Source organism: Nerophis ophidion, linkage group LG02 (assembly GCF_033978795.1).
Source record: "Nerophis ophidion isolate RoL-2023_Sa linkage group LG02, RoL_Noph_v1.0, whole genome shotgun sequence".
Classification (NCBI taxonomy): domain Eukaryota; kingdom Metazoa; phylum Chordata; class Actinopteri; order Syngnathiformes; family Syngnathidae; genus Nerophis; species Nerophis ophidion.
Window position 1 is genome coordinate 80,748,232 of NC_084612.1, and position 27,248 is coordinate 80,775,479.

The 27,248-nt window shown below is 35.9% G+C and overlaps 1 protein-coding gene across 1 annotated transcript in view; it reads right to left on the bottom strand.

Annotated features, from left to right (window-relative positions):
• The window catches only part of adgrg1 (adhesion G protein-coupled receptor G1), an 81,641-nt gene extending 75,107 nt beyond the window's left edge, over positions 1–6,534 (bottom strand). Inside the window, 1 exon segment of the mRNA XM_061893584.1 lies at positions 6,181–6,534. The gene's annotated coding sequence lies outside the window, so the exon portion shown is untranslated.
• Between the last annotated feature and the right edge of the window lie 20,714 nt (positions 6,535–27,248).

Genomic DNA, 27,248 nt, shown 5'->3' on the forward strand with positions numbered 1-27,248 from the left:
TAAAATTAAGTGTGTAAAAAATCAGTTTGTTAAAATAATGTTTGTTAAAACATAGTCTTTTAAAATTAAGTGTGTAAAAATTAACTTTGTTAAAATAGTGTTTTAAAATTAAGTGTGTAAAAATTCAGTCTGTGAAAATACAGTGTTTTAAATTTAAGTGTGTATAAAATCAGTTTGTTAAAATACAGTGTTTGTTTAAACAGTGTTTTAAAATTAAGTGAGCAAAAATTCAGTGTTTTAAAATTAAGTGTGTTAAAATTCAGTTTGTGAAAATACAGTGTTTTAAAATTAAGTGTTTAAAAATTCAATGTATTAAAATGCAGTGTTTTAAAATTAAGTGTGTAAAAATAGTTTGTGAAAATTAAGTGTTTTAAAATTAAGTGTGTAAAAATACAGTTTGGGAAAATAAAGTGATTTAAAATTAAGTGTGTAAAAATAGTTTGTGAAAATGAAGTGTTTTAAAATTAAGTGTGTAAAAATACAGTTTGTGAAAATAAAGTGTTTTAAAATTAAGTGTGAAAAAATCAGTTTGTTAAAACATACTCTTTTAAAATTAAGTGTGTAAAAATTCAGTTTGTTAAAATAGTTTTTTAAAATTAAGTGAGTAAAAAATCTGTTTGTTAAAATACAGTGTTTTAAAATTAAGTGTGTGAAAATTCAGTTTGTGAAAATACAGTGTTTTAAAATTAAGTGTGTAAAAAATCAGTTTGTTAAAATAACGTTTGTTAAAACATACTCTTTTAAAATTAAGTGTGTAAAAATTCAGTTTGTTAAAATACAGTGTTTTAAAATTAAGTGTGTAAAAAATAAGTTTGTTAAAATACAGTGTTTGTTTAAACAGCGTTTTAAAATTAAGTGAACAAAAATACAGTGTTTTAAAATTAAGTGTTTGAAAATTCAATGTATTAAAATTAAGTGTTTAAAAATTCAATGTATTAAAATGCAGTGTTTTAAAATTAAGTGTGTAAAAATAGTTTGTGAAAATGAAGTGTTTTAAAATTAAGTGTGTAAAAATTCAGGTTGTGAAAATACAGTGTTTTAACATTAAGTGTGTAAAAAATCAGTTTGTTAAAATAATGTTTGTTAAAACATACTCTTTTAAAATTAAGTGTGTAAAAATTCAGTTTGTTAAAATACAGTGTTTTAAAATTAAGTGTGTAAAAAATCAGTTTGTTAAAATACAGTGTTTGTTTAAACAGTGTTTTAAAATTAAGTGAGCAAAAATTCAGTGTTTTAAAATTAAGTGTGTTAAAATTCAGTTTGTTAAATGTCAGTGTTTTTAAAATAAGTGTGTAGAAAATCAGACTGTAAAAATACAGTGTTTGTTTAAACATAGTATTTCAAAATTAAGTGTGTAAAAATTCAGTGTATTAAAATGCGGTGTTTTAAAATTAAGTGTGTAAAAATTCCGTTTGTGAAAATACAGTGTTTTAAAATTAAGTGTGTAAAAAATGTTTATTTGGGACTTAGACTGCCTTAAAAAAAAAACATGTGTTCAGAAAATATGCAGTTTTACGTAGCCAAGCATCAATTAAATTAAACAGAAAGTAATTGAGAACCACTTGGTTGTTTGAAAAAAAAAAACCTTAGTGTGCATCTTCACTGAGTTACAATCTTCGATGGTGCCCTCGTGTCGCTGTGTGGAAAACCACAGGCTGGTTTCTGGTACATGAAAGACAAGTTTGCCCCTTTCAAGTTGCAACCTTTCAAAATCAACCCACACTCATTGACAAAACACACCCAAAAAGGTGTGAAAACTGAAAAAAAAAAGTCACCTCAATGAGACACCGTTTTGGTTTTGTTTCACACAGGAAAACACCTAATGCAAATTACCGTAAGTTCTATAACGAAAGCGAAAGGAAATCACACCAAGTATCAGACAGAGGTTGTTTGTTGCTATGAGTTGGCGTAAATAAACTTTGTTTTGATTTAAAAAAAAATAAGAAAAAAATCTGCTCTCTTCCTAACAGCTTTTTATTTACTTACCAACAAATTCAAAGACATTTCTTTGAAAATCAAGCATGGTAATTATCCTGTAAAGACTGTGATGGTTAGATTCCAGAAGGACATTGATGCTACTCCAAAAAAATCCCTACCTCTTTAGGACTAGATATATAAAGATGTGTATTTACAACATTAATAATTTATACATAATATGCAAATATAAAAAAAAGCTTGTTGTGAAAATGAGTTGGAATTTCACAAGAAAAAGGTCACAATTTCACAAGAAAAACTTCGATTTTTGGCATTTTACTCAACGCAAGTCAAAATTTTAACATTTGTGCAATATTATGATACAAACCCCGTTTCCATATGAGTTGGGAAATAGTCGAAACAGTTTAAGAACAACGTTTCTCAAAGTGCAATTGCAAGAATTTTAGGGATTTCAACATCCACGCTCCATAAAATCATCAAAAGGTTCAGAGAATCTGGAGAAATCACTCCACGTAAGCGGCATGGCCGGAAACCGACGTCAATCTCTAAAGGATATCACCACATGGGCACAGGAACACTTCAGAAAACCACTGTCCCTAAATACAGTTTGTCGCTACATCTGTAAGTGCAAGTTAAAGCTCTACTATGCAAAGCGAAAGCTATTTATCAACAACACCCAGAAACACAACCGACTTCTCTGGGCCCGAGATCATCTAAGATGAACTGATGCAAAGTGGAAAAGTGTTCTGTGGTTTGAGAAGTCCACATTTCAAATTTTTTTTTTGGAAACGATGAACGTCGTATCATGTGGACCAAAGAGGAAAAGAACCATCAGGACTGTTCTAGGTGCAAAGTTGAAAAGGCATCTGTGATGGTATGGGGGTGCATTAGTGCCCAAGGCATGGGTAACTTACACATCTGTGAAGGCACCATTAATGCTGAAAGGTACATACAGGTTTTGTTGTCATCCAAGCAACGTTATCATGGACGCCCCTGCTTATTTCAGCAAGACAATACCAAGTCACTTGTTACAACAGCTTCATAGTAACATAGTGCGGGTACTAGACTGGCTTGGCTGTAGTCCAGACCTATCTCCCATTGAAAATGTGTAGCGCATTATGAAGCCTAAAATACGACAGCGGAGACCCCGGACTGTTGAACAACTTAAGCTCTACATAAAACAAAAATGGGAAAGAATTCCACTTTCAAAGCTTCAACAATTAGTTTCCTCAGTTCCCAAACATTTATTGAGCATTGTAAAAGAAAAGGTGATGTAACACAGTGGTGAACATGCCCTTTCCCAACTACTTTGGCACCTGTTGCAGCCATGAAATACGAAGTTAATTATTATTTGCAATAAAAAATAAAAGTTTATGAGTTTGAACATCAAATATGTTGTCTTTGTAGTGCATTCAACTGAATATGGGTTGAAAAGGATTTGCAAATCATTGTATTCTGTTTATATTTACATCTAACACTATTTCCCAACTCATATGGAAACGGGTTTTGTACAAGAAAAACTGAAGATTTGTGCATTATAGTAAAAATTTTAATTTTACTTAATAAAAGTCAATTTTATTAAAACAATTTAATAATATTGGCAATATTGCAATAGTAATGGGAAATTTTACATGGCAAAAGTCATCATTTTACTCCAAAAATGTCATATTTTACAAGAACAACAGAAAAATTGGCAAGATTGTGAAAAAAGTCAGAATTTTATATGACAACTGTCAGCATTTTTCATTAAAAAGTAATAATTTCACATAAAAAATGAATTATTTTTTTTTGCAATATTACAGAAAGAACTCCCTGGTGCTGTTTTGTACTGGTTTTGATTATTATTATTTATTTGATTGTATGTAAATGTTGGCTATTATAAATAAAGGTTTTGAAAAAATAAATAAATAAAGATGATTCTAGTATTTCTTACCTTCTTGAGACCTCTTTAGGACCACCATATATATATATATATATATATATATATATATATATATATATATATATATATATATATATATATATATATATATACACACATATATACATATATACACACACATATATACATATATACACACACATATATATATATATATATATATATATATATATATATATATATATATATATATATATATAAAAGACGTAATTTAGCTCAACGGAAGTCAAAATTTTACAAGAAAAACTGAACATTTTTGCAATATTATAGAAAAAATTCTAATTTTACTTAACAAAAGTCACAATTTTATAAGAAAACTTAATAATGTTGGCAATATTACAACAGTAATCAGAAATTTTACATGGCAAAATGATGACAAAAGTCATCATTTTATTCCAAAAATGTCATATTTTACAAGAACAACAGAAAAATTGGCAATATTGTGAAAAAAGTCAAAATTTTATATGACAACTGTCAGCATTTTTCATTAAAAAGTAATAATTTTACATTAAAAAATTAAAAAAATTTTTTCGCAATATTACAGAAACAGAAAGAACTCCCTGGTGCTGTTTTGTACTGGGTTTGATTATTATTATTTATTTGATTGTATGTAAATGTTGAATATTATAAATAAAGGTTTTGAAAAAATTAATAAATAAAGATGATTCTTGTATTTGTTACCTTCTTGAGACCTGAGAAAAATGCCTACCTCTTTGGGACCACCCTATATATATAAATACATATAAAAGACATAATTTAGCTCAACGCAAGTCAAAATTTTACAAGAAAAACTGAACATTTGTGCAATATTTTAGTAAAAATTCAAATTTTACTTAACAAAAGTCACAATTTTATAAGAAAACTTAATAACATTGGCAATATTACAACAGTAATCAGAAATTTTACATGGCAAAATGATGACAAAAGTCACCATTTCACTCCAAAAATGTCATATTTTACAAGAACAACAGAAAAATTGGCAAGATTGTGAAAAAAGTCAAAATTTTACATGACAACTGTCACCATTTATCATTAAAAAGTAATAATTTTATATAAAAATTTTTTTTTTGCAATATTACAGAAACAGAAAGAACTCCCTGGTGCTGTTTTGTACTGGTTTTGATTATTATTATTCATTTGATTGTATGTAAATGTTGGATATTATAAATAAAGGTTTTGAAAAAATAAATAAATAAAAATGTTTTGTTACCTTCTTGAAACCTCTTTAGGACCACCATATATATATATATATATATATATATATATATATATATATATATATATATATAAAAAGACGTAATTTAGCTCAACGCAAATCAAAATTTTACGAGAAAAACTGAACATTTGTGCAATATTATAGAAAAAATTCTAATTTTACTTAACAAAAGTCACAATTTTATAAGAAAACTTAAGAATGTTGGCAATATTACAACAGTAATCAGAAATTTTACATGGCAAAATGATGACAAAAGTCACCATTTTACTCCAAAAATGTCACATTTTACAAGAACAACAGAAAAATTGGCAATATTGTGAAAAAAGTCAAAATTTTACATGACAACTGTCACCATTTTTCATTAAAAAGTAATAATTTTACATAAACATTTTTTTTGCAATATTACAGAAACAGAAAGAACTCCCTGGTGCTGTTTTGTACTGGGTTTGATTATTATTATTTCTTTGATTGTATGTAAATGTTGAATATTATAAATAAAGGTTTTGAAAAAATAAATAAAGATGATTCTCGTATTTCTTACCTTCTTGAGACCTGAGAAAAATGCCTACCTCTTTAGGACCACCCTATATATATACATACATATAAAAGACGTAATTTAGCTCAACGCAAGTCAAAATTTTACAAGAAAAACTGAACATTTGTGCAATATTATAGAAAAAATTCTAATTTTACTTAACAAAAGTCACAATTTTATAAGAAAACTTAAGAATGTTGGCAATATTACAACAGTAATCAGAAATTTTACATGGCAAAATGATGACAAAAGTCACCATTTTACTCCAAAAATGTCACATTTTACAAGAACAACAGAAAAATTGGCAAGATTGTGAAAAAAGTCAAAATTTTACATGACAACTGTCACCATTTCGCATTAAAAAAGTAATAATTTTACATAAAACTTTTTTTTTTTAGCAATATTACAGAAACAGAAAGAACCCCCTGGTGCTGTTTAGTACTTGTTTTAATTATTATTATTTCTTTGATTGTATGTAAATGTTGGATATTATAAATAAAGGTTTTAAAAATAAAAAAAAAGTTAAAAGTTTGGTAAATAGTAAACTCTTACCTGGGGTTCTTACACACTCAGCTCTTCAATTTGGAGACCCTCCAACACTTTGTGATGTAAAAAAAAAAAAAAAAAAAAATCCTAAAAAACTACAAATTGATCCCTTTTTGGAAAACGTATGCCGAAAAGGAGCGAGTCTTGTCGTGAAGTGGAGATGATTTAGTCCGGAGCAGGTTGCTCGGGTTGGAAAGGAAAGAAACCCGCAGACTCACACAAGTCACGTTCACTTTCTTCTTACTTAATAAAAATATAGTTTAAAATAAAATGTAGATAGTGAGTTGTCCCAAAAAAAGGTGCGGCGAAGTGAACACCAAGCGGACCAATTTCCGAGTGGCGGCTTTCCTCAGTGACACTCTCCCGGGCAGCCGCGGGGAGATGAAGCTGGAGCTGCTTACTTCTTAGCGCTAGTGATTCCGGTTGCAGCTTTCACAATAAAGCCCTTTCCAGGAAGAGCATAGTCACATTGTTGAAATAATCAGACATGTCTGCAATTTTGCTTTCACTTTCACTGTGTGTCGAATGATATACATCAATACGGCCATTTAGAATGATGTACATGGTGGACATTTAATGACAAAAGACACCGACGTTCGTTGGTTACTTTATTTTGAAGGTGACACCTACCGCCGGTTTTATGCTGTTGTTATGCTTTGTTTGATTAGCGTCAATGTATTTATATGTACTTTATGTTTTCAAATTAAGTGTGTAAAAATTCAGTTTGTTAAAATAAAATATTTTGAAATTAAGGCTGTAAAATGTGTTTGTTAAAATACAGTGTTTGTTAAAACATATATATGTAATTATATTGATTATACAAATGTGAAAATAAAACTAAATGCAATTACATTCAAATGTAGCAAAGTTACAAAACGGTCTGTTGTATGTTGTTTTGAAAACCATCCATCCATCATTTTCTACCGCTTATCCCCTTTTGGGGTTGCTGGTGCCTATCTCAGCTACAATCGGGCGTAAGGCGGGATACACCCTGGACAATTTGCTATTTGCCGCTATTGGGGTGTATAAAATAGTCAGGAATTGTCATGGATACAAAGGATTCTGGGTATCTGTTGTGTTGCGTTTATGTTGTGTTACTGGGAGGATGTTCTCCCGAAATGTTTTGTCAATCTTGTTTGGTGTGGCTTCACAGTGTGGCGCATATTACTAAGAGTGTTAAAATTGTTTATATCACCAAGTATGCCTTGCAGTCGTGTTCGTGTGTCTGTGGAAGCCACACACAACATGTTGCTGGACTGAATTGTAGATCGTACAGTTTGTAAAAGGCGGCAAAGTCAATGGCTTCATAGCACGCCCTAATTCTTATTATCTGGGTGACTGCCGGCAGTCATTCTAGAGAATATTAGCGCCATTCTAGAGAATATTTGTGTCACGTGACTGCAATCTTGAGGTCCTCTCCAAGGTTTCACATAGCCAGCATTGTCACTGGCGTCCCACTGGGTGTGAGTTTTCCTTGCCCTTATGTGGGTTCTTCCGAGGATGTCGCAGTCGTAACGGTTTGTGCAGCCCTTTGAGACATTTGTGATTTAGGGCTATATAAATAAACATTGATTAAAATTTAGTTTGTAAAAATATTTTTTTTCTACATTTCTTTTCACAATGAATAAAAAAAAAAAATATATATATATATATATATATATATATTAGTCAGGTTGTGTCATGGATACAAAGGATCCTGGGTATTTGTTGTGTTGCGTTTATGTTGTGGTACTGGGAGGATGTTCTCCCGAAATGTGTTTTTCATTCCAAAAATTATATATATATATATATATATATATATATATATATTTTTTTTTTTTTACTAGAAATTGTTTTGGGAGGGTTAAACTCGCTGACACCTGTGTCATCCGATGTCATCGTCAGTGTTGTAAAAAGTATTTCCTGGCTGTAACTGAGGCAATGTGGTTTAATATCAGGTTGCTTCACACAAGAACACCTGGCTTCTTGTCCCCTTTGTGGGCTTTTGTGGGCGTGGCCTCGTCTGCTGTGGGCCAATAAAGGGCCCGCTGTCTGGGCGATAACACACACACACACACACACACACACACACACACACACGCACGCACGCACACACACAATGGAGCGTGAGAAAGAAAGAAGTGGGAGAAAACAAGAGCTAAAGGAGTCGAGCCACAGACTTTATGGACCACTTGTCTTATCATCTACAACCGTATCGCAACACGCGGCAGACTTTTAATAGATGAGCCATCAACAAGGCAAGGTGCAGTTCGAGCACCGAGGTGTGACCTGGACCAGCCAGACCTGCATTCCTTTTTTTTGCAATGGCTGAATGATCCGCAACTCAATCGCTGCACATTTCCGCAAAATAGTGAATTATATTTATATAGCGCTGTTTCTCTAGTGACTCAAAGCGCTTTACAAAGTGAAACCCAATATCTAAGTTACATTTAAAGCAGTGTGGGTGGCACTGGGAGCAGGTGGGTAAAGTGTCTTGCCCAAGGACACAACGGCAGTGACTAGGATGGCAGAAACGGGAATCGAACCTGCAACCCTCAAGTTGCTGGCACGGCCGCTCTACCAACCGAGCTAAACCAAATAGGAAATAATACTCAATACTTTAATGCAATTTTAGTCCTTTCATAACACACACTTTTGAGGGTAAAAGCTTGAGATCAGTGGTCCCCAACCACCGGGCCGCAGAAATCTTTTTTATAAAAAAAAAAAAATAAAAAAAATTTCTTTTTTTTTTTATTAAATCAACATAAAAAACACAATTCAAACTTACAAATAGTGCACCAACCACAAAAAACTCCCTTTTTCATGACAAAGAAGAAAAAAAAAAAAAAAAAAAAAAAGGACACCACCCCTGGGCCGCGGGACAAATTATTAAGCGTTGACCGGTCCGCGGATACAAAAATGTTGGGGACCACTGCTCTTGATCAGTGGTCCCCAACTACCGGGCCGCGGCTCGGTACCGGGCTGTGGCCCGATTGGTACCGGGCCGCAGAAGAATTTATTATAGAAAAAAAAAAAAAATGTACATATATATTTTTTAATTTATTTATTTTTTTATTCAATCAACATAAAAAACACAATATACACTTACAAATAGTGCACCAACCACAAAAAACTCCCTTTTTCATGACAAAGAAGGAAAAAAAAGAAAAAAGAAAAAAAAGGACCGGTCCGCGGATACAAAAAGGTTGGGGACCACTGCTCTAGATCAGTGGTCCCCAACCACCGGGCCGCAGAAGAATTTATTATTAAAAAAAATAAAAATAAAAATAAATGTAAAAATTTTTTTTTTTTTTTTTTTTTAAATCAACATAAAAAACACAATATACACTTACAAATAGTGCACCAACCACAAAAAAAACTCCCTTTTCATGACAAAAACATCTCTTTCTCATGACAAAGAAGAAGTGAAGTGAAGTGAATTATATTTATATAGCGCTTTTCTCAAGTGACTCAAAGTGCTTTACATAGTGAAACCCAATAGCTAAGTTACATTTAAACCAGTGTGGGTGGCACTGGGAGCAGGTGGGTAAAGTGTCTTGCCCAAGGACACAACGGCAGTAACTAGGATGGCACAAGCGGGAATCGAACCTGCAACCCTCAAGTTGCTGGCACGGCCACTCTACCAACCGAGCTATGCCGCTAAGAAGAAAAAAAAAAAGAAAAAAAAAGGACACCCCCCCTGGGCCGCGGGACAAATTATTATGCGTTGACCGGTCCGCGGGTACAAAAAGGTTGGGGACCACTGCTCTAGATCAGTGGTCCCCAACCACCGGGCCGCAGAAAAATTTATGATAAAAAAAATAAAACACAAAAAAATAAAAACATTTTTATTTTATCTTTATTTTTTATTAAATCAACATAAAAAACACAATATACACTTGCAAATAGTGCACCAACCACAAAAAAAACTCCCTTTTTCATGACAAAAACATCTCTTTTTCATGACAAAGAAGAAAAAAAAAAAAAAAGAAAAAAAAAGGACCACCCCCCCCCCCCCCCGGGCCGCGGGACAAATTATTAAGCGTTGACCGGTCCGCGGATACGAAAAGGTTGAGGACCACTGCTCTAGATGACCCGTTTTAATGAACTAACTAATAATAGTAATAAATGATTATAAATATAAAAAATAAACGTCACTTATTGTCACAAAAAGTGCTTGTCCATCTGAAACACGCATTTATGTTCCGTCACATTTTAAGAGCATTTTGTTGAACCGTCAAGTGATCTAAGCTCTCATTTTAGTTCTTAAATGAAACACAATAAGAGATTAAAGCTGCAAGAAGCGATGGATGGGACCGACTTTTGTTGGTGTTTCCTGCCTTTACCCATTCAACGTATATTTACCTGAACATTACCTACCTTCCCTGCATCCTGGGGTCACACTGGTGCTTCTTTCTGTCACCCATACATGCTGGTGCTTCCTGCCATCACCCAGACAACATATCTTTACCTGCACATTACCTACCTTCTCTGTATCCTGGAGTCAAACTAATGCCTCCTTCTTTCACCCAGACAACATATTTTTACCTGCACATTACCTACCTTCTCTGCATTGTGTGGTCACGCTGGTGCTTCCTGCTTTTGAGCGACCATCTTGAGACGGCAGCAGCGCAGCGGTTCTTTGAAGGCTCGTAAAATCAAAACCGGAGCGGTTAGAAAAACTCTTTCCGCAACTTTTAATCAGAAGGATTCAATCTCTTGAATCGGTTGAAAAATGTGGAAAAGGGTTAGCACCAAGTTATATGACTCTAGGGCTTTGGGTTATACAGTTGCAAAATTAGCCAATAAAGTTAGCATGCTAACAGGTAGCATGTACAAAGCGCCACATTATATGACTCTGCGGTGCTTAAACATTTGGCTAAAAAGTTAGCATTCTAACATTTAGCATATGTCAAGGACCAAGTTCTATTTATGATTCTGGAGTATACGGTTACAAAAATTGGCAAAAATAGTTAGCGTCATGCTTTTTAGCATTCGCACAATAACCAAAGGGGTTACTGTATACATTATTGTTAATGTTAGCATGCTAATGTTCCCATGCTAACAGTTAGCACGTGTCGAGTAGCATACGAACAAGTGGCGTATGTTTAGCCATGAACAATGACGGCTGTAAAATATACAAAACAAAGTTAGCATGCTAGCATTAGCACGTGTCACGGACCAAGTCGTATGACTCTCGGCTTAAAGCTGTAAAAATTGAGCAAAAAAAGCTAGCATGCCCTCAGCAACACTCATTAGCGTGCTAATTTTCCCCTGCTAACAATTAGCACGTGTCAAATAGCATACAAACCGTTAGCATATGTTCAGCACCAAACAACGACAGTTGTAAAATATACAAAACAAAGTTAGCATGCTAACGTTAGCACGTGTCACGAACCAAGTTGTATGACTCTTGGCTTAAAGCTGTAAAAATTGAGCAAAAAAAGTTAGCATGCCCTCAACACTCATTAGCATGCTAATTTTCCCATGATAACAGTTAGCACGTGTCAAATAGCATACAAACACTTAGCATATGTTCAGCACCAAACAACGACAGTTGTAAAATATACAAAACAAAGTTAGCATGCTAACGTTAGCACGCGTCACGGACCAAGTTGTATGACTTTCGGTTTAAGGCTGTAAAGATTGGGATAAAAAAGTTAGCATGCTAATGTTAGCAAGCTATAATGCTAGTGTCAGCATGTAAATAGTTAACATTTGTCATGTACTAAGTTATACGTGTAAATTCGCTAAAAAGTTAGCATGCTAATGTTCCCATGCTAACAGTTAGCACGTGTCGTGTAGCATACAAACAATTAGCGTATGTTTAGCCATGAACAATGACGGCTGTAAAATATACAAAACAAAGTTAGGATGCTAACATTAGCACGTGTCACGGACCAAGTCGTATGACTCTCGGCTTGAAGCTGTAAAAATTGAGCAAAAAAAGTTAGCATGCCCTCATCAACACTCATTAGCATGCTAATTTTCCCCTGCTAACAGTTAGCACATGTCAAGTAGCATACGAACAGTTAGCATATGTTCAGCACCAAACAACGACAGTTGTGAAATATACAAAACAAAGTTAGCATGCTAACGTTAGCACGCGTCACGGCCCAAGTTGTATGACTTTCGGTTTAAGGCTGTAAAGATTGGGATAAAAAAGTTAGCATGCTAATGTTAGCAAGCTATAATGCTAGTGTCAGCATGTAAATAGTTAACATTTGTCATGTACCAAGTTATACGTGTAAATTCGCTAAAAAGTTAGCATGCTAATGTTCCCATGCTAACAATTAGCGTATGTTTAGCCATGAACAATGACGGCTGTAAAATATACAAAACAAAGTTAGCATGCTAACATTAGCACGTGTCACGGACCAAGTCGTATGACTCTCGGCTTAAAGCTGTAAAAATTGAGCAAAAAAAGTTAGCATGCCCTCATCAACACTCATTAGCATGCTAATTTTCCCAAGCTAACAGTTAGCACATGTCAAGTAGCATACGAACAGTTAGCATATGTTCAGCACCAAACAACGACAGTTGTGAAATATACAAAACAAAGTTAGCATGCTAACGTTAGCACGCGTCACGGCCCAAGTTGTATGACTTTCGGTTTAAGGCTGTAAAGATTGGGATAAAAAAGTTAGCATGCTAATGTTAGCAAGCTATAATGCTAGTGTCAGCATGTAAATAGTTAACATTTGTCATGTACTAAGTTATACGTGTAAATTCGCTAAAAAAGTGTAGAAATTGCTAAAAGATAAACAGCCGTGGCTGTAGGCAACCTACTGATGTATTTTCCCCTCCAATGACCTGTGGAAGACGGCAACACATTTCTGTATTCTCACTATTTGCTAACGAAACTTGTAAAACACTTCAGGCCGTGCCTAAAATTGTCTTGTAAGCCGAGTGCACGTCTCAGAGGAGTCTCACATGTGGGTTGATGACGGTTGCTATGGCGACCGACAGGAAGTCCATCTCAGCATCGATGCAAAAAACGTGTAGTTTTTACATAAGCGCGTTCATACAGTAAGACAAACTTTTTTTTATTGTTGTCGCCTGGAAAACATGCTGCAATATGTAATAATCTTTTATATTTTTTAATCAAGCATGAAAAGACGTGGATGTTGTTATCTTTTTAACTGAGGCAAACAATTCAATAAATAAATGAAATAATACATTAATAAAAAAGAATATATATATATATTTTTTAAGCAAATATTTTTCAAGTGTTACATGTAACACATTTGAAATATGTGTATTATAAATAATAAGGGTTAGCATGCTAACCTTGGCAGATGCTAACTTTGTTTTTTTTGCCTAATTTTGCAACCGTTATGTTGAATTGAGAAATCGTATTCCGGAATTCCTGGAATTTCTAGAAAAAAACAGGAAATTTCCAGTTCATTTGGTTTTTTGTCTTCATTAAGAGGAAAGTTTTGACGATGAAACGGTTGACGTGGGTTGAAAAATGTGAAAGGAGTTGTCGCCAGAAAAAAGGGTGGAAATAAGGCTTTGGAAAACCAGGCATTCTGGAAAATTCTGGAATTTTTTGGAACTTGGAAAAATTGCATTTTGAATTTCCAGGATGAGTGGAATGTGTTGAAGGTGGAATGGTTTGAATCGGTTAAAAATGTGGAAGTTTGAAAAATGGTCAATTCATTTTGAATGGGAAAAATGTCCCGGAAAACCTGGGATTCTGGGGGATTTGGGAATTTTCGGAATTTGTAAAGGGGAAGCGTGCCATTCCCGAAAAGGCTGAACAGTTTGAAGTTGGAACGGTTTGAATAGTTTGAAAATGTAGAAAAGGTGGAAGTTTGAAAAATGGTAAATTATTTTGAATGGGAAAAATGTCCCGGAAAACCTGGAAATTTGGGAATTTTAGGAATTTGTCAAGAGGAAAGTTTACGATTCCCGAAAAAGTTGAATAATTTGAAGTTGAAACAGTTTCAATCGGGTGAAAAATTTGGTAAATTGAAAAATGGCAAATTCATTTTGAATAGGAAAAATGTCCCGGAAAACCTGGAATTCTGGGGGATTTGGGAATTTTTGGAAATTGTAAAGGGGAAGCTTGCCTTTCCCGAAAAGGCTGAACAGTTTGAATAGGTTGAAAATGTGGAAAAAGTGGAAGTTTGAAAAATGGTCAATTATTTTGAATGGGAAAAATGTCCCGGAAAACCTGGAATTCTGGGAAATCTGGGAATTTTTCAAGGGAAAAGCTTGCAATGCCCAAAAAGGCTGAACAGTTTGAAGTTGGAACAGTTTCAATGGCAGTGAAAAATGTGGAAAAAGTGGAAGTTTGAAAAATGGTCAATTCATTTTGAATGGGAAAAAATGTCCCAGAAAAACGGGAATTCTGGGAAATCTCGGAATTTGTCAAGGGAAAAGCTTGTGATTCCCAAAAAGGCTTAACAGTTTGAAGTTGGAACAGTTTGAATCGGTTGAACAATGTGGAAAAGGTGGAAGTTTTAAAAACGGTCTATTCATTTTGAATGGGAAAAATGTCCCGGAAAACTAGGAATTCTGGGTAATCTCGGAATTTCTTAAGGGAAAGCTTGCGATTGCCGAAAAGGCTTAACAGTTTGAAGTTGGAACATTTTCAATCGGTTGAAAAATGTGGAAAACGGGGAAGTTTGAAAAATGCTCAATTAATTTTGAATGGGAAAACTGTCCCGGAAAACCTGGAAATCTTTGAATTTTAGGAATTTTTCAAGAGAAAAGCTTACGATTCCCGAAAAGGCTGAATAGTTTGAAGTTGAAACAGTTTCAATCGGGGGAAATATGTGGAAAAGGTGGTAGATTGAAAAATGGTCAATTCATTTTGAATGGGAAATATGTCCCGGAAAACCTGGAAATTTGGGAATTTTCGGAATTTGTCAGGAGGAAAGCTTATGATTCCCGAAAAGGCTGAATAATTTGAAGTTGAAACAGTTTCAATCGGGTGAAAAATGTGGTAGATTAAAACATGGTCAATTCATTTTGAATGGGAAAAATGTCTCAGAGAACCCGAAATTCTGGGATATCCGGGAATTTCGGAATTTTTCAAGGGAAAACTTGTGATTCCTGATAAGGTTTAACAGTTTGAAGTTCGAACGGTTTGGTTCGGTTGAAAAATGCGTAAAAGGTGGAAGTTTAAAAAAATGGTCAATTCATTTGGAATGGGAAAAATGTCTCGGAAATCTTGGAATTCTTGGAAATCTGGGAATTTTCGGAATATGTCAAGGGAAAGCCAGTGATTACTGAAATGGCTGAACAGTTTGAAGTTGGAACAGTTTGAAGTGGTTGAAAAATGTGGAAAAAGTGGAAGTTTGAAAAATGGTCAATTCATTTTGAATGGGAAAAATTTCCTGCAAAACTTGGAATCCTGGGAAATCTCGGAATTTGTCAAGGAAAAGCTTGCGATTCCCAAAAAGGCTGAACAGTTTCAAGTTGGAACGTTTTGAATCGGTTGAAAAACGTGGAAAAGGTGGAAGTTTGAAAAATGGTCAATTCATTTTGAATGGGAAACATTTCCCGGAAAACCTGGAAATTTGGGAATTTTCGGAATTTGTCAAGAGGAAAGTTTACGATTCCCGAAAAGGCTGAATAATTTGAAGTTGAAACAGTTTCAATCGGGTGAAAAATGTGGTAAATTGAAAAATGGTCAATTCATTTTGAATGGGAAAAATGTCTCAGAGAACCCGAAATTCTGGGAAATCCGGGAATTTGTCGAGGGAAAGCTTGAGATTCCCTTAAAGGCTGAACAGTTTGAATTTGGAACGGTTTGAATCAGTTTAAAAAATGTGGAAAAGGTGAAAGTTTGAAAAATGGTCAATTCATTTTGAATGGGAAAAATGTCTCGGAAAACCTGGAATTCTGGGAAATCTGGGAATTTTCGGAATTTGTCAAGGGAAAGCTTGCGATTCCAGAATAGGCTGAACAGTTTGAAGTTGAAACGGTTTGAATGGGTTGAAAAATGTGGAAAAGGTAGAAGTTTGAAAAATGGTCAATTTATTTTTAATGGGAAAAATGTCCCGGAAAACCTGGAAATTTTCGGAATTTGTCAAGAGGAAAGCTTACGATTCCCAAAAAGGCTGAATAATTTGAAGTTGAAACAGTTTCAATCGGGTGAAAAATGTAGTAGATTGAAAAATGGTCAAATCATTTTGGATGGGAAAAATGTCCCGGAAAACCCGGAATTCTGGGAAATCAGGGAATTTGCGAAATTTGTCAAGGGAAAACTTGGGATTCCCTTGAAGGCTGAACAGTTTGAATTTAGAACGGTTTGAATCGGTTAAAAAAAGTGGAAAAGGTGAAAGTTTGAAAAATGGTCAATTTATTTTGAATGGGAAAAATGTCCCAGAAAACCTGGAATTCTGGGGAATCTCGGAATTTGTTAAGGGAAAGCATGCAATTCCCGAAAACGCTGAAGAGTTTGAAGTTGGAACAGTTTCAATCGGCTGAAAAATGTGGAAAAGGTGGAAGTTTGAAAAATGGTCAATTATTTTGAATGGGAAACATTTCCCGGAAAACCTGGAAATTTGGGGATTTTCGGAATTCGTCAAGAGGAAAGCTTACGATTCCCGAAAAAGCTGAATAATTTGAAGTTGAAACAGTTTCAATCGGGTGAAAAATGTAGTAGATTGAAAAATGGTCAATTCATTTTGGATGGGAAAAATGTCCCGGAAAACCCGGAATTCTGGGAAATCAGGGAATTTTCGAAATTTGTCAAGGGAAAGCTTGTGATTCACTTAAAGGCTGAACAGTTTGAATTTGGAACGGTTTGAATCGGTTAAAAAAATGTGGAAAAGGTGAAAGTTTGAAAAATGGTCAATTCATTTTGAATGGGAAAAATGTCTTGGAAAACCCGGAACTCTGGGAAATCTCGGAATTTGTTAAGGGAAAGCTTGCGATTGCAGAAAAGGCTTAAAAGTTTGAAGTTGGAACATTTTCAAATCGGTTGAAAAATGTGGAAAAGGTGGAAAAGGTGGAAATTTGAAAAATGGTCAATTCATTTTGAATGGGAAAAATATTCCGGAAAACTTGGATCTCTGGGAAATCTCGGAATTTGTCAAGACAAAACTTGCGATTACCGAACAGGCTGAACAGTTTGAATCGGTTATAAAATGTGGATAGGGTGAAAGTTTGAAAAATGGTCAATTCATTTTGAATGGGAAAAATGTCCCGGAAAACCAGGAACTCTGGAAAATCTGTGAATTTTCGGAATTTTAAGGGAAAGCTTGTGATTCCCTTAAAGGCTGAACAGTTTGAAGTTGGAACGGTTTGAATCGGTTAAAAAATGTGGAAAAGGTGAAAGTTATAAAAATGGTCAATTCATTTTGAATGGGAAAAATGTCCCGGAAAACCTGGAATTCTGGGAAATCTGGGAATCTTCGGAATTTGTCAAGGGAAAGCTTGCGATTCCCGAATAGGCTGAACAGTTTGAAGTTGAAACGGTTTGAATGGGTTGAAAAATGTGGAAAAGGTAGAAGTTTGAAAAATGGTCAATTTATTTTGAATGGGAAAAATGTCCCAGAAAACCTGGAAATTTGGGAACTTTCGGAATTTGTCAAAAGGAAAGCTTACGAATCCCGAAAAGGCTAAATAATTTGAAGCTGAAACAGTTTCAATCGGGTGAAAAATGTGGTAGATTGAAAAATGGTCAATTCATTTTGAATGGGAAAAATGTCTCAGAGGACCCGAAATGCTGGGAAATCCGGGAATTTTTGGAATTTGTAGAGGGAAAGCTTGAGATTCCCTTAAAGGCTGAACAGTTTGAATTTGGAACGGTTTGAATCGGTTAAAAAAAAGTGGAAAAGGTGAAAGTATGAAAAATGGTCAATTCATTTTAAATGGGCAAAATGTCCCGGAAAACCTGGAATTCTGGGAAATCTGGTAATTTTTGGAATTTGTCAAGGGAAAGCTTGTGATTTCCGAATAGGCTGAACAGTTTGAAATTGAAACGGTTTGAATGGGTTGAAAAATGTGGAAAAGGTAGAAGTTTGAAAAATGGTAAATTTATTTTGAATCGAAAAAATGTCCCGGAAAACCTGGAAATTTGTCAGGAGGAAAGCTTACGATTCCCGAAAAGGCTGAATAATTTGAAGTTGAAACAGTTTCAATCGGGTGAAAAATGTGGTAGATTGAAAAATGGTCAATTCATTTTGAATGGGAAAAATGTCCCGGAAAACCCGGAATTCTGGGAAATCAGGGAATTTTCGAAATTTGTCAAGGGAAAACTTGTGATTCCCTTAAAGGCTGAACAGTTTGAATTTGGAACGGTTTGAATCGGTTAAAAAAATGTGGAAAAGGTGAAAGTTTGAAAAATGGTCAATTCATTTTGAATGGGAAAAATGTCTTGGAAAACCCGGAACTCTGGGAAATCTCGGAATTTGTTAAGGGAAAGCTTGCGATTGCAGAAAAGGCTTAAAAGTTTGAAGTTGGAACATTTTCAAATCGGTTGAAAAATGTGGAAAAGGTGGAAAAAGGTGGAAATTTGAAAAATGGTCAATTCATTTTGAATGGGAAAAATATTCCGGAAAACTTGGATCTCTGGGAAATCTCGGAATTTGTCAAGACAAAACTTGCGATTACCGAACAGGCTGAACAGTTTGAATCGGTTATAAAATGTGGATAGGGTGAAAGTTTGAAAAATGGTCAATTCATTTTGAATGGGAAAAATGTCCCGGAAAACCCGGAATTCTGGGAAATCTGTGAATTTTCGGAATTTTAAGGGAAAGCTTGTGATTCCCTTAAAGGCTGAACAGTTTGAAGTTGGAACGGTTTGAATCGGTTAAAAAATGTGGAAAAGGTGAAAGTTATAAAAATGGTCAATTCATTTTGAATGGGAAAAATGTCCCGGAAAACCTGGAATTCTGGGAATCTGGGAATCTTCGGAATTTGTCAAGGGAAAGCTTGCGATTTCCGAATAGGCTGAACAGTTTGAAGTTGAAACGGTTTGAATGGGTTGAAAAATGTGGAAAAGGTAGAAGTTTGAAAAATGGTCAATTTATTTTGAATGGGAAAAATGTCCCAGAAAACCTGGAAATTTGGGAATTTTCGGAATTTGTCAAAAGGAAAGCTTACGAATCCCGAAAAGGCTAAATAATTTGAAGTTGAAACTGTTTCAATCGGGTGAAAAATGTGGTAGATTGAAAAATGGTCAATTCATTTTGAATGGGAAAAATGTCTCAGAGAACCCGAAATTCTGGGAAATCCGGAAATTTTTTAAATTTGTCAAGGGAAAGCCTGTGATTCCCTTAAAGGCTGAACAGTTTGAATTTGGAACGGTTTGAATCGGTTAAAAAAATGTGGAAAAGGTGAAAGTTTGAAAAATGGTCATTTAACTTTGAATGGGAAAAATGTCCCGGAAAACCTGGAATTCTGGGAAATCTGTGAATTTTCGGAATTTGTCAAGGGAAAGCTTGCGATTCCCGAAAAGGCTGAACAGTTTGAATCGGTTAAAACATGTGGAAAAGGTGGAGGTTGGAAAAATGGTCAACTCATTTAAAAACGGGAAAAAATGTCCCGGAACACTTGGAATTCTGGGAAATCTGGGAATTTTCAGAATTTGTCAAGGGAAATCTTATGGTTCCTGAAAAGGTTGAAAAGTTTGAAGTTAGAAAGGTTTGAATCGGTTGAAAAATGTGGAAAAGGTGGAAGTTTAAAAAATGGTCAATTCATTTTAAATGGGAAAAATGTCCCGGAAAACTTGGAATTCTGGGAAATCTGGGAATCTTCGGAATTTGTCAAAGGAAAGCTTGCGATTCCCGAATAGGCTCAACAGTTTGAAGTTGAAACGGTTCGAATGGGTTGAAAAATGTGGAAAAGGTAGTAGTTTGAAAAATGGTCAATTTATTTTGAATGGGAAAAATGTCCCAGAAAACCTGGAAATTTGGGAATTTTCGGAATTTGTCAAAAGGAAAGCTTACGAATCCCGAAAAGGCTAAATAATTTGAAGTTGAAACAGTTTCAATCGGGTGGAAAATGTGGTAGATTGAAAAATGGTCAATTCATTTTGAATGGGAAAAATGTCTCAGAGAACCCGAAATTCTGGGAAATCCGGGAATTTTTTAAATTTGTCAAGGGAAAGCCTGTGATTCCCTTAAAGGCTGAACAGTTTGAATTTGGAACGGTTTGAATCGGTTAAAAAAATGTGGAAAAGGTGAAAGTTTGAAAAATGGTCAATTTATTTTGAATGGGAAAAATGTCCCGGAAAAGCTGGAATTCTGGGAAATCTGGGAATTTTCGGAATTTGTCAAAGGAAAGCTTGCTGAACAGTTTGAATCGGTTAAAACATGTGGAAAAGGTGGAGGTTGGAAAAATGGTCAATTCATTTAAAAACGGGAAAAATGTCCCGGAAAACTTGGAATTCTGGGATATCTCAGAATTTGTCAAGTTGTTGAGGAATAGATGGATGAATTTTGGTGTAGAAAACCATATGTGTGAATGGAGCAGGCCTGGGCAATTATTTTGACTCGGTGGGCCAAATCTAGAGGAAAAAAATGGGTCTGGGGGGCCGGTGGATTTGATTTTTAGGAACACTAATAACAAACCTCACAATAATGTCTAATTGAATGCTAAAAATGTTATGAATGGAATTGAATTTTTTTTTTTTAACTGAACGAGACACCCAGAATGTACATGAAAATAAAAGAATGCGGGATACAATATTAACTATGGACAATAAAACACGGATGTGGAGGGGGGCGTGGCCCTAATTTGCCCAGGTCTGCTTTGGAGCATTCACACAATGAAAGGTCCTCACACTTGACTAATAATACACGATAAAGCATTTTTTTTTTTTTCTGGCCTTCAAAGTGTTGAGAAAAAAAGGAAACGGCAAAACCGCAAAGCGACAAAACGATGAAGATGATGCAGGTCTCATGACAACGATTCTTTTTCTCAGGCTTTTCACTGAGCATTGATCTCATTTCCTGTGAGTCACACATCCAGTTTCTGTGGGGAACACGCCGGAACGTCATCCTTTTTTTTTGTTTTCCAAAAAAAAGTGTCAAAAGAAGTGAAAAGACATCAACAAAACCTGTCAATTTTGGCCCGTAAACAAGCTGAAATTGGGATATGATAGGAACACAACATTTAGAGCTGATGCAGCGGCGCTACTTCTACATACAGCTACAAAACTCAAACCCGACACTAAATATAATAGGATTTTTTTTAAATCAATATAATTAAAATACAAACGAGTCTTGTCCTGACACAACTTTTTCATTGATCCGATATCATATCAGCAGGAAATATCCATACCTGTATCATTTTTCTAGCGCTGTAATGAAAAACAATGCAGCTGATATCAGCTCCAGCACCCCCCGCAACCCTAAAAGGGACAAGCGGTGGGAAATGGATGGATGGATAATGAAAAACAATAACCTAGAACATGATTAACCATCCGGAATGGACTTAGGCTGTCTTTAGGTTGAGGAGGAGTGGTAAAAGTGTTTTTTTTGGCGACAACAATTCATGGAGCGAGTGAGTTGAACGATGCGGACACGTTTGATTCTGGATACTTAATCAGTTAAGTTAAGTTAAAGTACCGCGTGGAAAGGAGGAGCCGACGGGTCAGACGGAGCGGCAAGGCACGCCGGAGCCCGGCCCAAGATGGCGGCGAGATCAGGTGCGTGGATCGCGCACCTGGACACAGTCAATGTATCTCCTCTCAATGTGTAAAAGGGGAGAAGGAGGAGAGATGAAGGCAGAAGGAGTTGGAGAGCCCGCAGCGAAAGAGACAGAGAGCATGACTCAGACGACGACAGCGGGGGCGGCTGAAGAGCGAGACAGAGGAGCGAGCAGATGGCGGCTCTAAAGACTTTCTTTTTTCGAACAAATTAACAAGTCAAACCTGCACGAGAATGCCCTTCCTTGGTGGTCCATGGAACCCGTACGACGGCAAGAGTCCGTCACATACTAATTATTGTCACACACACACACACACACACACTAGGTGTGGCGAAATGTATTCCCTGCATTCGACCCTTGTTCACCCCTTGGGAGGTGAGGGGAGCAGTGAGCAGAAGCGGTGGCCGTGCCTGCGAATATTATTATTTTTTATACGCTTTTGCCTTGGAGACTTTGTATGTGTAAATTAATATTTGATTACTTGTTTGTATTAACAAAATGTGCTGCTTTACGCGAAATAAATTATTATTACGCATGTTTAGCTAGTCTGCTATTGTGTGCTTGGTTGTTGTGTAGCTGCCAGCTCCTAGTAGCCTACCGTGTTTACCTTTTGTAAAAGACTCTAGTAAAATAGACAAGACCGACCTTGTGTGCTTATTGGATGACATTAATAATAATAATAATGTATTTTCAATAGACGATTATTATGTGTTTGTATTATTTTATTGTACGTAACCTTTGTTTCGTCGCTTCTTTCTTGTCTTCACACCTTCTGCCACACCAACATCCTGCTCACACATTTTGCCGCTTTCCCACGCCCGCACTGATGAAATATTGAGGCCAAGATACTGTACTTTACTTTCATGTTGGTAAACATGTATATGTCCTGCTTACATGGAGCCTTCTTACTCTCCATCATTGTGTCTTTGTCTGGAACACACACACACACACACACACACACACACACACACATAGACGTCGTTATGCATTATTAAAAGATGCTTGAGCAGTAAAGGGCGCCTGCGGGGCAGGTGGCTGTGTCGCCGTGGCAACGGCGCTGAGAGCAGCTGTGACAGAGTGAGGAAGAATTGCTGCTGGTGGTACATCTGTCAATCAAGGAGACCGGGCCCCGCCCACATTAGGATTCTGGCGGCCTCATTGGTTATTGATCACACGCGCTTTGATCACCTTTGGTTGTCTTGTAGCTTTCATCTATCATCCAACCATCCATCATCCGTCCATAACCCATCTATTCATCATTCATTCATCTATCGACCACCCATTTATTAATTAACATACATCATCATCTATTCAATATTATTCATCCTCCATCTTCTTTCCACATCATTCATCCATCCATCCATCCACCCACCAATCTATTATTGATCCAACATCTATTATACACCCATCTATCATTAATCCATCCATAATATATCATCCACACAACTATCATTTATCCATCAACTATCATTTATCCATCCATCCATCCATCATCTATCCACCCATCTATCATTTATCCATCATCCACCTATCTATCATTAATCCATCATTCATTCATTCATCCATCATCCATCCATTATTCACCAATTAACCTATTTTTATCATTCATTCCTCCACCAATCCCTCTATCAATCATTCATCAATCTATCCTTCATCTGCAAATAATCCTTTATCCATCATTCATTCATCATCCACCCATCCATTCCTCTATCAATCATTCATCCATCCATTGTCTATGCATCATCCACCAATTCATCCATTTTTCCATATTTTTATCCATCATTCATTCATCATCCACCCATTCCTCTATCAATCAATCACCCATCCATCGTCTATTCATCACCCACCAATCAATGCATTGGTCCATCATTCATTCATCATCCACCCATTCCTCTATCAATCATTCATCCATCCATCCATCATCTATTCATCACCCACCAATCAATGCATTTGTCCATGATTCATTCATTCCTCCACACATCCCTCCATCAATCATCCATCAATCTATCCTTCATCCACCAATAATCCTTTATCCATCATTCATTCATCATCCACCCATCCATTCCTCTATCAACCATGCATCCATCCATTGTCTATTCATCATCCACCAATTCATCCATTTATCCATATTTTTCTCCAGCATTCATTCATCATCCACCAATTCCTCTATCAGTCAATCATCCATCCATCCAACCATCGTCTATTCATCACCCACCAATCAATGCATTGGTCCATCATTCATTCATCATCCACCCATTCCTCTATCAATCAATCATCCATCCATCCAACATCTATTCATCACCCACCAATCAATGCATTTGTCCATCATTCATTCATCATCCACCCATTCTTCTTTCACTCATCTATCCATCCATCGTCTATTCATCATCACCATCCACCAATTAATCCATTCATCCATATATTTATCCATCATTCATTCATCATCCACCCATTCCTCTATCAATCAATCTTCCACCAATTAATCAATGTTTCCATATATTTATCTATAACTCATTCATCATCCACCCATCCATCCATTCCTCTATCAATTCATCCATCGTCTATTCATCATCCACCAATTAATCCATATATTTATCCATCCATTCCTCTATAAATCATCCATCCATTGTCTATCAATAATCTACCAATTAACCCATGTATCCATATGTTTATCTACTGAATAATGTATTCATCATCCACCCATCCATTTCTCAATCAATCATCCATCCATCCATCCCTCTATCAATCATTCATCCATTATCCACCAATCAATGAATATATCCTTATAATTTCACATCGTTCATCATCCACTCATTCCTCTACTAATCATCCATCCATCCATCCGTCCGTCATCTATTGATTATCCTCCAATTAACCTATTTTTATCATTCATTCAATCACCCTTCCCTCAATCAATCATCCATTCATCATCCACCAATATTCATTTATCCATCATTCATCCATCATCCACCAATCGATGCATTTATCCTTTTAATTTTCCCATCATTCATTCATCACCCACCCATTCCTCTATCAATCATTCATTTGTCGTCTATCCATTATCCACCAATTAACCTATTTTTATCATTCATTCCTCCACCCATCCCTCTATCAATCATCTATCAATCATCTATGCTTCATCCGCCAATAATCATTTATTCATCATCCACCCATCCATCCCTCTATCGATCATTCATCCACCCATCCATCGTCTATTCATCATCAACCAATTAATCCATTTATCCATATATTTATCCATCATTCATTCATCATCCACCCATTCCTCTATCAATCAATCATCCATCGTCTATTCATCACCAACCAATCAATGCATTTGTCCATCATTCATTCATCATCCACCCCTTCTTCTATCACTCATCTATCCACCCATCATCTATTCATCATCCACCAATTAATCCATTCATCTATGTTTATCCATCATTCATTCATCATCCACTCATTCTTCTATCACTCATCTATCCACCCATCATCTATTCATCATCCACCAATTAATCCATTCATCTATGTTTATCCATCATTCATTCATCATCCACCCATCCCTCTATCAATCATCCATTCGTCGTCTATCCATTATCCACCAATTAACCTATTTTTATCATTCATTCCTCCACCCATCCCTCTATCAATCATCCATCAATCATCTATCCTTCACCTGCCAATAATCATTTATTCATCATCCACCCATCCATCCCTCTATCAATCATTCATCCATCCATCCATCGTCTATTCATCATCCACCGATTAATCCATTTATCCACATATTTATCCATCATTCATTCATCATCCAGCCATTCCTCTATCAATCAATCATCCATCCATCCATCGTCTATTCATCACCCACCAATCAATGCATTTGTCCATCGTTCATTCATCATCCACCCATTCTTCTATCACTCATCTATCCACCCATCATCTATTCATCATCCACCAATTAATCCATTCATCTATGTTTATCCATCATTCATTCATCATCCACCCATTCCTCTATCAATCATCCATTCGCCGTCTATCCATTATCCACCAATTAACCTCTTTTTATCATTCATTCCTCCACCCATCCCTCTATCAATCATCCATCAATCATCTATTCTTCACCTGCCAATAATCATTTATTCATCATCCACCCAGCCATCCCTCTATCAATCATTCATCCATCCATCCATCATCTATTCATCATCCACCGATTAATCCATTTATCCACATATTTATCCATCATTCATTCATCATCCAGCCATTCCTCTATCAATCAATCATCCATCCATCCATCATCTATTCATCACCCACCAATCAACGCATTTGTCCATCATTCATTCATCATCCACCCATTCTTCTATCACTCATCTATCCATCCATCATCCACCAATTAATCCATTCATCTATATATTTATCCATCATTCATTCATCCTCCACCATTCCTCTATCAATCCATCATCCATCCATCGTCTATTCATCATCCACCAATCAATGCATTTATCCATCATTCATTCATCATCCACCCTTTCTTCTATCACTCATCTATCCATCCACTGTCTATTCACCATCCACCAATTAATCCATTCATCCGTATACTTATTCATTCATTCATTCATTCATCATCCACCCATTCCTCTATCAATCAATCATCTACCAATCAAACCATTTATCCATCTATTTATCTAGAACTGTCATGTCTGTTCATGTTTTTGTTTAGTTATGTTCTGTTTTGCGTAAGACTCCATTGTTTCTAGTTGTTGCACTTCCTTGTTTGTCTTATTACCAAGCCACCTCATTAGTTTTCACCTTGTCCTCATGTCTTACACCCGTTTTCACTAATCACCACAGTATTATTTAAGCCTGTCTGTTTCTGTTGTTCATTCTGGCAACATCACCTCCTACTCACCCTCCACACCCATGTATCCATGCCAAAGACCCATGTTCCCTTTCTCGTCATAGTAAGTGTTTTTGTTTTGGTTGTTCATAGTTCTGCCCTTGTGCAAGTTTTAGTTCATGTCCATAGTTTATGCCATAGTGCAAGTTTTTGTTTTCACAGCCACGTTTTGTAAGTTGGACATGACAAGAATTCTGCTGTTTTTAGAGCCCCCGACACTCTCAACTCTGCAACTTTTACTTCTGACTTGTGTGGCGTGTCAGAGCAAGAAGACGAGTGATGTTGAGGCCGTGCGTGCAGGGACACGTCCGCACGCCGGCCTGCGACTTGATTGCAGACTTTGCAGAACACAAAAGAATCTAGCCCGTTCCTTCCTTCGCCGCCATTCCAACGCCGCTGAGTCACCCGCCCTGATTGACTTTCCTCTGCGGGACCAAAACACCCGCATGGCTTTGAACGCCTCATTTCAACAACATTGTAAGTGCCTTTTATTGCAAAATACTTATTATATATAGACTACAACATCAATGTATCTATAATATTACGTGATTGGATAACTGTTATATAACTCGAAATGATAAAAACTACATCA